Raw genomic sequence first — 16076 nt, 5'->3', positions numbered from 1 at the left:
TCCATTCCTTTCCATACCATTCCATTCCACTCGGTTTGATTCCATTAAATACCATTCCATTCCATTCCATTCGGGTTGATGCCATTCCATTCCATTCCATTCCATTCAATTCTTATAGATTCCTTCCTATTCCATTCCATTCCATTCCATTCCATTCCGTTCGGGTTGATTCCATTCCGTTCCATTCCAATCCATTCCATTCCATTCCGATTGATTCCATGCCATCCCTTTCCATTCCTTTCCGTTCCATTCCATTCCATTCCGATTAATTCCATTCCATTCCATTGCATTCCATTCCATTCCACTCCATTCCTTTGTGGTTGATTCCATTCCATTCCATTCCATTTGTGTTGACTCCATTCCATTCCATTCCATTCCATTTCATTCCAATCCATTCCGTAAGATTCCATTCCGTTCCATTCCATTCCATTACATTCCATTCCATTTCATTCCAATCCATTCGGTTTGACTGCATTCCATTACATTCCTTTCCATTCGGTTTCTTCCTTTCCATTAGGGAACATTCCATTCCATTCCATTCCGTTTGATTCCATTCCATTCCATTCAATTCCATTCCATTCCATTCCATTCCATTCCATTTTATAGCATTTGGCTTGATTCCATTCGGGTTGTTTCCTTTCCAATGCATTCCATTCCATTCCATTCTATTCCATTCTGGTTGATTCCATTCCATTCCTTTCCATTCCATTCCATTCGGGTTGATTCCATTCCATCCCATTCCATTCCATTCCATCCCATTACATTCCATTCCATTCTGGTTGATTCCATTCCATTCCTTTCCATTCCATTCCATTCGGGTTGATTCCATTCCATTCAGTTGCATTCCATTCCATTTGGGTGGATTCCATTCCATGCCATTCCATTCCATTCCATTCCATTCGTGTTGAATCTATTCCATTCCATTCCTTTCCATTCTATTCCATTCCATTTGTGTTGATCCCATTCCATTCCATTCCATCGCATTCCATTCCATTCCGTTTCATTCCATTCATGTTGATTCCTTTCCATTCCATTCCAATCGGGATATTTCCGTTCCCTACCTTTGCATTCCATTCCATTCCATTCGTGTTGATACCATTCCATTCCACGCCATTCCATTCCATTCCATTCCATTAGGGTTGATGCCATTCCATTCCATTCCATACCATTCCATTCCCATTGGGTTGATTCCATTCCATTCCACTCCATTCCATTCGGGTTAATTGCATTCCATTCCATTCCATTCGACTCCATTCCTTTCCATTCCATTCGGGTGGCTTCCATTCCAGTCAAGAACATTCCATTCCATTCCATTCCATTCCTCTCCATTCCAATCCATTCCATTCCATGTGGGTTGATTCCATTCCATTCCATTCCATTCCATTCCATTCCATTCCACTCCATTCCATTCCATTCCATTCGGGTTGATTCCATTCCATTCCTTTCCATACCATTCCATTCCACTCGGTTTGATTCCATTAAATACCATTCCATTCCATTCCATTCGGGTTGATGCCATTCCATTCCATTCCATTCCATTCCATTCAATTCTTATAGATTCCTTCCTATTCCATTCCATTCCATTCCATTCCATTCCGTTCGGGTTGATTCCATTCCGTTCCATTCCAATCCATTCCATTCCATTCCGATTGATTCCATGCCATCCCTTTCCATTCCTTTCCGTTCCATTCCATTCCATTCCGATTAATTCCATTCCATTCCATTGCATTCCATTCCATTCCACTCCATTCCTTTGTGGTTGATTCCATTCCATTCCATTCCATTCCATTCCATTCCATTCCATTCCTTTACAATCCGTTTCATTCCATTCCATTCAATTTCATTCCATTCGGGTTGATTCCATTCCATTCCATTCCATACCATTCCATTCCTTTTGATTCCATTCCATTCCATTCCATTCCATTCCACTCCATTCCATTCCATTCCGTTCGGATTGATTCCATTCCGTTCCAATCCATACCATTCCATTCAATTCCGGTTGATTCCATTCCATTCCATTTCATTCCATTCCATTCGGGTTGATTCCATTCCATTTCTTTCTATTCCATTCCATTCCATTCCATTCTATTCCATTCCATTCCATTCTATTCGCGTTGATTCCATTCCATCCCATTCCATTCCATTCCATTCCATCCCATACCATTCCATTCCATTCGGGTTGAATCCATTGCATTCCATTCCATTCCATACCATTAGGGTGGATTCCATTCCGTTCCATTCAATTCCATTCCACTCCATTCCGTTCGTGTTGATTCCATTCCCTTCCATTCCATTGCATTCCATTAGATTCCATTCCATTCCATTCCACTCAGGTTGATTCCATTCCATTTCTTTCCATTCCATTCCATTCCATTCCGATTTTTTCCATTCCATTCCATTCCATTCCATTCCGTTGCTTCCATTCCATTCCAGAACATTCCATTCCATTCCATTCCGGTTGATTCCATTGCATTCCATTCCATTCCATTCTATTCCATTCCATTCCTTTTGCTTCCATTCCATTCCATTCCAATCCATTTTATTCCATTCGGTTTGATTCCATTCCATTCCATTCCAATGCATTCCATTCCATTCCATTTCATTCCATTCGGGTTTTTTCCATTCCATTGCATTCCATTCTATTCCATTCTGGTTGATTCCGTTCCATTCCATTCCACTCCATTCCATTTCATTCGGGTTGATTCCATTCCATTCCATTCCATTCCATTCCATTTGTGTTGACTCCATTCCATTCCATTCCATTCCATTTCATTCCAATCCATTCCGTAAGATTCCATTCCGTTCCATTCCATTCCATTACATTCCATTCCATTTCATTCCAATCCATTTGGTTTGACTGCATTCCATTACATTCCTTTCCATTCGGTTTCTTCCTTTCCATTCCGGAACATTCCATTCCATTCCATTCCGTTTGATTCCATTCCATTCCATTCAATTCCATTCCATTCCATTCCATTCCATTCCATTTTATAGCATTTGGCTTGATTCCATTCGGGTTGTTTCCTTTCCAATGCATTCCATTCCATTCCATTCTATTCCATTCTGGTTGATTCCATTCCATTCCTTTCCATTCCATTCCATTCGGGTTGATTCCATTCCATCCCATTCCATTCCATTCCATCCCATTACATTCCATTCCATTCTGGTTGATTCCATTCCATTCCTTTCCATTCCATTCCATTCGGGTTGATTCCATTCCATTCAGTTGCATTCCATTCCATTTGGGTGGATTCCATTCCATGCCATTCCATTCCATTCCATTCCATTCGTGTTGAATCTATTCCATTGCATTCCTTTCCATTCTATTCCATTCCATTTGTGTTGATCCCATTCCATTCCATTCCATCGCATTCCATTCCATTCCGTTTCATTCCATTCATGTTGATTCCTTTCCATTCCATTCCAATCGGGATATTTCCGTTCCCTTCCTTTGCATTCCATTCCATTCCATTCGTGTTGATACCATTCCATTCCACGCCATTCCATTCCATTCCATTCCATTACGGTTGATGCCATTCCATTCCATTCCATACCATTCCATTCCCATTGGGTTGATTCCATTCCATTCCACTCCATTCCATTCGGGTTAATTGTATTCCATTCCATTCCATTCGACTCCATTCCTTTCCATTCCATTCGGGTGGCTTCCATTCCAGTCAAGAACATTCCATTCCATTCCATTCCATTCCTCTCCATTCCAATCCATTCCATTCCATGTGGGTTGATTCCATTCCATTCCATTCCATTCCATTACATTCGGGTTGATTCCATTCCATTCCATTCCATTCCATTCCATTCCATTCCACTCCATTCCATTCCATTCCATTCGGGTTGATTCCATTCCATTCCTTTCCATACCATTCCATTCCACTCGGTTTGATTCCATTAAATACCATTCCATTCCATTCCATTCGGGTTGATGCCATTCCATTCCATTCCATTCCATTCAATTCTTATAGATTCCTTCCTATTCCATTCCATTCCATTCCATTCCATTCCGTTCGGGTTGATTCCATTCCGTTCCATTCCAATCCATTCCATTCCATTCCGATTGATTCCATGCCATCCCTTTCCATTCCTTTCCGTTCCATTCCATTCCATTCCGATTAATTCCATTCCATTCCATTGCATTCCATTCCATTCCACTCCATTCCTTTGTGGTTGATTCCATTCCATTCCATTCCATTTGTGTTGACTCCATTCCATTCCATTCCATTCCATTTCATTCCAATCCATTCCGTAAGATTCCATTCCGTTCCATTCCATTCCATTACATTCCATTCCATTTCATTCCAATCCATTCGGTTTGACTGCATTCCATTACATTCCTTTCCATTCGGTTTCTTCCTTTCCATTAGGGAACATTCCATTCCATTCCATTCCGTTTGATTCCATTCCATTCCATTCAATTCCATTCCATTCCATTCCATTCCATTCCATTTTATAGCATTTGGCTTGATTCCATTCGGGTTGTTTCCTTTCCAATGCATTCCATTCCATTCCATTCTATTCCATTCTGGTTGATTCCATTCCATTCCTTTCCATTCCATTCCATTCGGGTTGATTCCATTCCATCCCATTCCATTCCATTCCATCCCATTACATTCCATTCCATTCTGGTTGATTCCATTCCATTCCTTTCCATTCCATTCCATTCCATTTCATTCCATTCCATTCGGGTTGATTCCATTCCATTTCTTTCTATTCCATTCCATTCCATTCCATTCTATTCCATTCCATTCCATTCTATTCGCGTTGATTCCATTCCATCCCATTCCATTCCATTCCATTCCATCCCATACCATTCCATTCCATTCGGGTTGAATCCATTGCATTCCATTCCATTCCATACCATTAGGGTGGATTCCATTCCGTTCCATTCAATTCCATTCCACTCCATTCCGTTCGTGTTGATTCCATTCCCTTCCATTCCATTGCATTCCATTAGATTCCATTCCATTCCATTCCACTCAGGTTGATTCCATTCCATTTCTTTCCATTCCATTCCATTCCATTCCGATTTTTTCCATTCCATTCCATTCCATTCCATTCCGTTGCTTCCATTCCATTCCAGAACATTCCATTCCATTCCATTCCGGTTGATTCCATTGCATTCCATTCCATTCCATTCTATTCCATTCCATTCCTTTTGCTTCCATTCCATTCCATTCCAATCCATTTTATTCCATTCGGTTTGATTCCATTCCATTCCATTCCAATGCATTCCATTCCATTCCATTTCATTCCATTCGGGTTTTTTCCATTCCATTGCATTCCATTCTATTCCATTCTGGTTGATTCCGTTCCATTCCATTCCACTCCATTCCATTTCATTCGGGTTGATTCCATTCCATTCCATTCCATTCCATTCCATTTGTGTTGACTCCATTCCATTCCATTCCATTCCATTTCATTCCAATCCATTCCGTAAGATTCCATTCCGTTCCATTCCATTCCATTACATTCCATTCCATTTCATTCCAATCCATTTGGTTTGACTGCATTCCATTACATTCCTTTCCATTCGGTTTCTTCCTTTCCATTCCGGAACATTCCATTCCATTCCATTCCGTTTGATTCCATTCCATTCCATTCAATTCCATTCCATTCCATTCCATTCCATTCCATTTTATAGCATTTGGCTTGATTCCATTCGGGTTGTTTCCTTTCCAATGCATTCCATTCCATTCCATTCTATTCCATTCTGGTTGATTCCATTCCATTCCTTTCCATTCCATTCCATTCGGGTTGATTCCATTCCATCCCATTCCATTCCATTCCATCCCATTACATTCCATTCCATTCTGGTTGATTCCATTCCATTCCTTTCCATTCCATTCCATTCGGGTTGATTCCATTCCATTCAGTTGCATTCCATTCCATTTGGGTGGATTCCATTCCATGCCATTCCATTCCATTCCATTCCATTCGTGTTGAATCTATTCCATTGCATTCCTTTCCATTCTATTCCATTCCATTTGTGTTGATCCCATTCCATTCCATTCCATCGCATTCCATTCCATTCCGTTTCATTCCATTCATGTTGATTCCTTTCCATTCCATTCCAATCGGGATATTTCCGTTCCCTTCCTTTGCATTCCATTCCATTCCATTCGTGTTGATACCATTCCATTCCACGCCATTCCATTCCATTCCATTCCATTACGGTTGATGCCATTCCATTCCATTCCATACCATTCCATTCCCATTGGGTTGATTCCATTCCATTCCACTCCATTCCATTCGGGTTAATTGTATTCCATTCCATTCCATTCGACTCCATTCCTTTCCATTCCATTCGGGTGGCTTCCATTCCAGTCAAGAACATTCCATTCCATTCCATTCCATTCCTCTCCATTCCAATCCATTCCATTCCATGTGGGTTGATTCCATTCCATTCCATTCCATTCCATTACATTCGGGTTGATTCCATTCCATTCCATTCCATTCCATTCCATTCCATTCCACTCCATTCCATTCCATTCCATTCGGGTTGATTCCATTCCATTCCTTTCCATACCATTCCATTCCACTCGGTTTGATTCCATTAAATACCATTCCATTCCATTCCATTCGGGTTGATGCCATTCCATTCCATTCCATTCCATTCAATTCTTATAGATTCCTTCCTATTCCATTCCATTCCATTCCATTCCATTCCGTTCGGGTTGATTCCATTCCGTTCCATTCCAATCCATTCCATTCCATTCCGATTGATTCCATGCCATCCCTTTCCATTCCTTTCCGTTCCATTCCATTCCATTCCGATTAATTCCATTCCATTCCATTGCATTCCATTCCATTCCACTCCATTCCTTTGTGGTTGATTCCATTCCATTCCATTCCATTTGTGTTGACTCCATTCCATTCCATTCCATTCCATTTCATTCCAATCCATTCCGTAAGATTCCATTCCGTTCCATTCCATTCCATTACATTCCATTCCATTTCATTCCAATCCATTCGGTTTGACTGCATTCCATTACATTCCTTTCCATTCGGTTTCTTCCTTTCCATTAGGGAACATTCCATTCCATTCCATTCCGTTTGATTCCATTCCATTCCATTCAATTCCATTCCATTCCATTCCATTCCATTCCATTTTATAGCATTTGGCTTGATTCCATTCGGGTTGTTTCCTTTCCAATGCATTCCATTCCATTCCATTCTATTCCATTCTGGTTGATTCCATTCCATTCCTTTCCATTCCATTCCATTCGGGTTGATTCCATTCCATCCCATTCCATTCCATTCCATCCCATTACATTCCATTCCATTCTGGTTGATTCCATTCCATTCCTTTCCATTCCATTCCATTCGGGTTGATTCCATTCCATTCAGTTGCATTCCATTCCATTTGGGTGGATTCCATTCCATGCCATTCCATTCCATTCCATTCCATTCGTGTTGAATCTATTCCATTCCATTCCTTTCCATTCTATTCCATTCCATTTGTGTTGATCCCATTCCATTCCATTCCATCGCATTCCATTCCATTCCGTTTCATTCCATTCATGTTGATTCCTTTCCATTCCATTCCAATCGGGATATTTCCGTTCCCTACCTTTGCATTCCATTCCATTCCATTCGTGTTGATACCATTCCATTCCACGCCATTCCATTCCATTCCATTCCATTAGGGTTGATGCCATTCCATTCCATTCCATACCATTCCATTCCCATTGGGTTGATTCCATTCCATTCCACTCCATTCCATTCGGGTTAATTGCATTCCATTCCATTCCATTCGACTCCATTCCTTTCCATTCCATTCGGGTGGCTTCCATTCCAGTCAAGAACATTCCATTCCATTCCATTCCATTCCTCTCCATTCCAATCCATTCCATTCCATGTGGGTTGATTCCATTCCATTCCATTCCATTCCATTCCATTCCATTCCACTCCATTCCATTCCATTCCATTCGGGTTGATTCCATTCCATTCCTTTCCATACCATTCCATTCCACTCGGTTTGATTCCATTAAATACCATTCCATTCCATTCCATTCGGGTTGATGCCATTCCATTCCATTCCATTCCATTCCATTCAATTCTTATAGATTCCTTCCTATTCCATTCCATTCCATTCCATTCCATTCCGTTCGGGTTGATTCCATTCCGTTCCATTCCAATCCATTCCATTCCATTCCGATTGATTCCATGCCATCCCTTTCCATTCCTTTCCGTTCCATTCCATTCCATTCCGATTAATTCCATTCCATTCCATTGCATTCCATTCCATTCCACTCCATTCCTTTGTGGTTGATTCCATTCCATTCCATTCCATTCCATTCCATTCCATTCCATTCCTTTACAATCCGTTTCATTCCATTCCATTCAATTTCATTCCATTCGGGTTGATTCCATTCCATTCCATTCCATACCATTCCATTCCTTTTGATTCCATTCCATTCCATTCCATTCCATTCCACTCCATTCCATTCCATTCCGTTCGGATTGATTCCATTCCGTTCCAATCCATACCATTCCATTCAATTCCGGTTGATTCCATTCCATTCCATTTCATTCCATTCCATTCGGGTTGATTCCATTCCATTTCTTTCTATTCCATTCCATTCCATTCCATTCTATTCCATTCCATTCCATTCTATTCGCGTTGATTCCATTCCATCCCATTCCATTCCATTCCATTCCATCCCATACCATTCCATTCCATTCGGGTTGAATCCATTGCATTCCATTCCATTCCATACCATTAGGGTGGATTCCATTCCGTTCCATTCAATTCCATTCCACTCCATTCCGTTCGTGTTGATTCCATTCCCTTCCATTCCATTGCATTCCATTAGATTCCATTCCATTCCATTCCACTCAGGTTGATTCCATTCCATTTCTTTCCATTCCATTCCATTCCATTCCGATTTTTTCCATTCCATTCCATTCCATTCCATTCCGTTGCTTCCATTCCATTCCAGAACATTCCATTCCATTCCATTCCGGTTGATTCCATTGCATTCCATTCCATTCCATTCTATTACATTCCATTCCTTTTGCTTCCATTCCATTCCATTCCAATCCATTTTATTCCATTCGGTTTGATTCCATTCCATTCCATTCCAATGCATTCCATTCCATTCCATTTCATTCCATTCGGCTTTATTCCATTCCATTGGATTCCATTGAATTCCATTCTGGTTGATTCCGTTCCATTCCATTCCACTCCATTCCATTTCATTCGGGTTGATTCCATTCCATTCCATTCCATTCCATTCCATTCCATTCCATTTGTGTTGACTCCATTCCATTCCATTCCATTCCATTTCATTCCAATCCATTCTGTGAGATTCCATTCCATTTCATTCCATTCCATTCCATTCCATTCCATTTCATTCCAATCCATTCGGTTTGACTGCATTCCATTACATTCCTTTCCATTCGGTTGCTTCCTTTCCATTCTGGAACATTCCAATCCATTCCGGTTGATTCCATTCCATTCCATTCCATTCCATTCCAATCCATTCCATTCCATTTTATTCCATTCGGCTTGATTCCATTCGGGTTGTTTCCTTTCCATTGCATTCCATTCCATTCCATTCTATTCCATTCTGGTTGATTCCATTCCATTCCATTCCATTCCATTCCATTCCATTCGGGTTGATTCCATTCCATTCCATTCTCTTCCATTCCATTCGATTCTATTCCATTCCATTCCATTCTATTCGCATTGATTCCATTCCATCCCATTCCATTCCATTCCATCCCATTACATTCCATTCCATTCGGGTTGATTCCATTGCATTCAGTTGCATTCCATTCCATTAGGGTGGATTCCATTCCATTCCATTCCATTCCATTCCATTCGTGTTGAATCCATTCCATTCAATTCCTTTCCATTCTATTCCATTCAATTCGTGTTGATTCCATTCCATTCCATTCCATCGCATTCCATTCCATTCCGTTTCATTCCATTCATGTTGATTCCTTTCCATTCCATTCCAATCGGGATGATTCCGTTCCCTTCCTTTCCATTCCATTCCATTCCATTCGTGTTGATACCATTCCATTCCACGCCATTCCATTCCATTCCATTCCATTAGGGTTGATGCCATTCCATTCCATTCCATACCATTCCATTCCCATTGGCTTGATTCCATTCCATTCCACTCCATTCCATTCGGGTTAATTGCATTCCATTCCATTCCATTCGACTCCATTCCTTTGCATTCCATTCGGGTGGCTTCCATTCCAGTCAAGAATATTCCATTCCATTCCATTCCATTCCATTCCATTCCTCTCCATTCAAATCCATTCCATTCCATGTGGGTTGATTCCATTCCATTCCATTCCATTCCATTCCATTCCATTCCATTCCATTCCATTCCATTCCATTCCCTTCGGGTTGATTCCATTCCATTCCATTCCATTCCATTCCATTCCATTCCATTCCATTCCACTCCACTCCATTCCATTCCATTCGGGTTGATTCCATTCCATTCCTTTGCATACCATTCCATTCCACTCGGTTTGATTCCATTAAATACCATTCCATTCCATTCCATTCGGGTTGATGCCATTCCATTCCATTCCATTCCATTCCATTCAATTCTTGTAGATTCCGTTCTATTCCATTCCATTCCATTCCATTCCATTCCGTTCCTGTTGATTCCATTCCGTTCCATTCCAATCCATTCCATTGCATTCCGATTGATTCCATGCCATTCCTTTCCATTCCATTCCGTTCCATTCCATTCCATTCCGATTAATTCCAATCCATTCCATTGCATTCCATTCCATTCCTCTCCAATCCTTTGTGGTTGATTCCATTCCATTGCATTCCATTCCATTCCATTCCATTCCTTTCCAATCCGTTTCATTCCATTCCATTCAATTTCATTCCATTCGGGTTGATTCCATTCCATTCCATTCCTTTCCATTATATTCCATTGCATTCCATTCCATCCTGGTTCATTCCATTCCATTCCATTCCATTACATTCCATTCCATTCCCTACGTGTTGAATCCATTCCATTCCCTTCCATTCCATTCCATTCCATTCCATTCGGGTTGATTCCATTCCATTCCTTTCCATTCCATTCCATTCCATTCCATTCCATTCCATTCCGATTGATACCATTCCGTTTCTTTCCATTCCATTCCATTCCATTCCATTGTGCTTTATTCCATTCCATTCCATTCCATTCCATTCCATTCCATTCCATTCTATCCCATTCCATTCCATTCCATTCGGGTTGATTCCATTCCATTCCATTCCACACAATTCTATTACTGTTGATTCCATTCCATTCCATTCGGGTTGATTCCATTCCATTCCATTCCATTGCACTCCATTCCACCCCATTTAACTCCATTCAGGTTGATTCCATTCCATTCCATTCCATTGCATTCCATTCCACCCCATTTCACTCTATTCAGGTTGATTCCATTCCATTCCATTCCATTGCATTCCATTCCATTCCATTCCATCCGGGTTGATTCCATTCCATTCCATTCCATTCCACTCAATTCCATTCCATTCCATTCCATTCAATTCTGGTTGATTCCATTCCATTCCTTTAAATTCCATTCCATGCCATGCCATTCCATTCGTGTTGATTCCATTCCATTCAATTCTATGCCATTCCATTCCATTCTATTCGTGTTGATTCCATTCCATCCCATTCCATTCAATTCTATTCGGGCTGATTCCATTCCATTCCTTTCCATTTCATTCCATTCCATTTGAATTGATTCCATTCCATTCCATTCATTCCCATTCTATTCGGGGTGATTCCATTCCATTCCTTTCCATTCCATTCCATTCCATTGCATTCCATTCCAATCCATTCCATTCCATTCCATTCCATTGCATTCCATTCCATTCCATTTCATTCCATTCGGGTTGATTCTATTCCATTCCATTCCATTCCATTCCATTCGGGTTGATTCCATTCCATTCCATTCCATTCCATTTCATTCCGTTCGGTTTGGGTTGATTCCATTCCATTCCATTCCTTTCCATTCCATTCCATTCCATTCCCTTCGGCTTGATTCCATTCCATTCCCTTCCATTCCGTTCCAAACCGTTCCATTCGGGTTGATTCCATTCCATTCCATTCCATTCCATTCCATTCCATTGCATTCCCTTCCATTCCTTTCCATTCCATTGCATTCCATTCCACCCCATTTCACTCCATTCAGGTTGATTCCATTCCATTCCATTCCACTGCATTCCATTCCATTCCATTCGGGGTGATTCCATTCCATTCCATTCCACTCCATTCCATTCCATTCCATTCAATTCCATTTTGGTTGATTCCATTCCAATCAATTGTATTCCATTTCATTTGGTTTAATTCCATTGCATTCCATTCCATTCCATTCCATTCCATTCCATTCCATTCGGGTTGCTTCCATTCCATTCCAGAACATTCCATTCCATTCCATTCCACTCCAGTTCATTCCATTCCATTCCATTCCATTCCATTCCACTCCGGTTGATTCCATTCCATTCCATTCCATTTGGTTTGATTCCATTCCATTCCATTGCAATGCATTCCATTCCATTCCATTTCATTCCATGCGGGTTGATTCCATTCCATTTCATTCCATTCCATTCCACTCTAATCCATTCCATTCGGGTTGATTCCATTCCATTCCATTTGATTCCATTCCATTCGATTCCATTCCATTCGGGTTGACTCCATTCCATTTCATTTCATTCCATTCTATTCCATTCCATTGCATTCCAATTCACTCCATTCGGGTATATTCCGTTCTATTCCATTCCAATCAATTCCATTCCATACCGGTTGATTCCATTCCATTCCATTCCATTCCTTTCCATTCCGGTTGATTCCATTCCATTCCATTCCATTCTATTCCATTCCATTCCTTTTGAGTCCATTCCATTCCATTCCATTACATTACATTTTATTCCATTCGGATTGATTCCATTCCATTCCATTCCAATGCATTCCTTTGCATTCTATTTCATCCCATTCGGATTGATTCCGTTCCATTCCATTCCATTCCATTCTATTCCATTCGGGTTGATTCCATTCCATTCCATTCCATTCCATTCCAGTTCATTCCATTCGGTTTGGGTTGATTACATTCCATTCCATTCCTTTCCATTCCATTCCATTCCATTCCCTTCGGGTTGATTCCATTCCATTCCATTCCATTCCATTAGGACTGATGTCATTCCAATCCTTTCCATACCATTCCATTTCATTTGGGTTGATTCCATTCCATTCCATTCCTTTCCATCCGGGTTAATTGCTTCCATTCCAGTCAAGAACATTCCATTCCATTCCATTCCATTCAATTCCATTACATTCGGTTTGATTCCATTCCATTCCATTCCATTGCATTGCATTCCATTCCTCTCCATTCCATTCTGGTTGATTCCATTCCATTCCATTCCATTCCATTCCATTCCATTCCATTCCATTCCATTCGGGTTGATTCCATTCCATTCCATTCCATTCTATTCCATTCCATTCCACTCTATTCGCGTTGATTCCATTCCATTCCATTAAATCCCATTCCATTCCATTCCATTCGGGTTGATTCGATTCAATTCCCTTCCATTCCATTGCATTCCATTTCATTCCATTCGGGTAGATTCCATTCTATTCCATTCCAATCCATTGCATTCCATCCCGGTTGATTCCAATCCATTCCATTCCATTCCATTTGGTTTGATTCCATTCCATTCCATTCCATTCCATTCCGTTTGGGTTGATTCAATTCCGTTCCATTCCATTCCATTCCATTCGGTTGCTTCCATTCCATTCCAGAACATTCCATTCCATTCCATTCCATTATGGTTGTTTCCATTGCATTCCATTCCATTCCATTCCATTCCATTCCATTCCATTCGGGTTGATTCCATTCCATTCCATTCCATTCCATTCCATTCCATTCCATTCCATTCCATTCCATTCGGGATGATTCCATTCCATTCCATTCCATTCCATTCCATTCCATTCCATTCGTGTTGCTACCATTCCATTCCACGCCATTCCATTCCATTCTGTTCCATTAGGATTTATGACATTCCATTCCATTCCATACCATTCCATTCCATTCGGGTTGATTCCATTCCATTCCATTCCAATCCATTCCATTCGATTCCTATTGATTCCATTCCATTCCATTCCATTCCATTCCGATTGATTCCATTCCATTCCATTGTTGTTGATTCCATTCCATTGCATTGCTTTCCATTCAATTTCATTCCATTCGGTTTGATTCCATTCCATTCCATTCCTTTCCATTCCATTCCATTCCATTCGGCTACATTCCCTTCCATTCCATTCCATTCCATTCCATTCCATTCCATTCCATTCAATTCGGGTTGAATCCATTCCATTCCATTCCATTCCATTCCATTCCATTCTATTACATTCCATTCGGGTTGATTCCATTCCATTCCATTCCATTCCATTGCATTCCATTCCGTTCCATTCCATTCCATTCGGATTGATTCCATTCCATTTCATTCCATTCCATTCCATTCCATTTGGGTTGATTCCATTCCATTCCATTCCATTCCATTCCATTCCATTCCATTCCATTCCATTTGGGTGGATTCCATTCCATTCCATTCCATTCCATTCCATTCCATTCCATTCCATTGCATTCGGGTTGATGCCATTCCATTCCATTCCATTCCATTCCATTCCATTCCATTCCATTCCATTCCATTCGTGTTGATTCCACTCCATTCCATTCCATTGCATTCCATTCCATTCCGTTTCATTCTATTCATGTTGATTCCATTCCATTACATTCCATTCCGTTCCCTTCCATTCGTGTTGATTCCATTCCATGGCATTCAATTCTATTCCATTCCAATGCATTCCTTTCCATTCCATTTCAATCCATTCGGGATGATTCCATTCGATTCCATTCCATTCCGTTCCATTCCCTTCGGGTTTACTCCCTTCCATTCCATTCCATTCCATTCCATTCCATTCCATTCCATTCCATTCGGGTTGTTTCCATTCCATTTCATTCGATTCCATCCCATTCCATTCCATTCCATTCCATTCCATTCGGGATGATTCCATTCCATTCCATTCCATTCCATTCGTGTTGATACCATTCTATTCCAAGCCATTCCATTCCATTCCATTCCATCAGGATTGATGACATTCCATTCCTTTCCATACCATTCCACTCCATTTGGGTTGTTTCCATTCCATTCCATTCCATCCGGGTTAATTCCATTCCATTACATTACATTCGATTCCATTCCATTCCATTCCATTCCATTCCATTCCATTCCATTCGTGTTGTTTCCATTCCAGTCAAGAACATTCCATTCCATTCCATTCCATTCCATTCCATTCCCTTCTATTCAGGTTGATTCCTTTCCATTCCATTCCATTCCGTTCCATTCGGATTGATTCCATTCAATGCCATTCCATTGCATTCCATTCCATTCCATTTCATTCCATTCGGGTTGATTCCATTCCATTCCATTCCATTCCATTCCATTCTGGTTGATTCCATTCTATTCCATTCCCTTCCATTACATTTCATTCCATTCGAGTTGCTTCCATTCCATTCCAGAACATTCCATTCCATTCCATTCCATTCCCTTCTATTCAGGTTGATTCCTTTCCATTCCATTCCATTCCGTTCCATTCGGATTGATTCCATTCAATGCCATTCCATTGCATTCCATTCCATTCCATTGCATTCCATTCCATTCCATTTCATTCCATTCGGGTTGATTCCATTCCATTCCATTCCATTCCATTCCATTCCATTCCATTCTGGTTGATTCCATTCTATTCCATTCCCTTCCATTACGTTTCATTCCATTCGGGTTTCTTCCATTCCATTCCAGAACATTCCATTCCATTCCGTTCCATTCCGGTAGATTCCATTCCATTCCATTCCATTACATTCTTTTAGATTCCATTCCATGACATTACTTTACATTACACTACATTACATTACATTCGGTTTGATTCCATTCCATTCCATTCCATTGCATTCCATTCCGTTCCATTCCATTCCATTACATTCCATTCCATTCCATTCTGGTTGATTCCATTCCATTCCATTCTACTCCATTC

Source organism: Pan paniscus, chromosome 18 (genome assembly GCF_029289425.2).
Source record: "Pan paniscus chromosome 18, NHGRI_mPanPan1-v2.0_pri, whole genome shotgun sequence".
In the NCBI taxonomy this organism is placed as follows: Eukaryota; Metazoa; Chordata; class Mammalia; order Primates; family Hominidae; genus Pan; species Pan paniscus.
The sequence above is the reverse complement of the archived record's forward strand: the minus strand, read 5'-3'. Positions refer to the sequence as shown.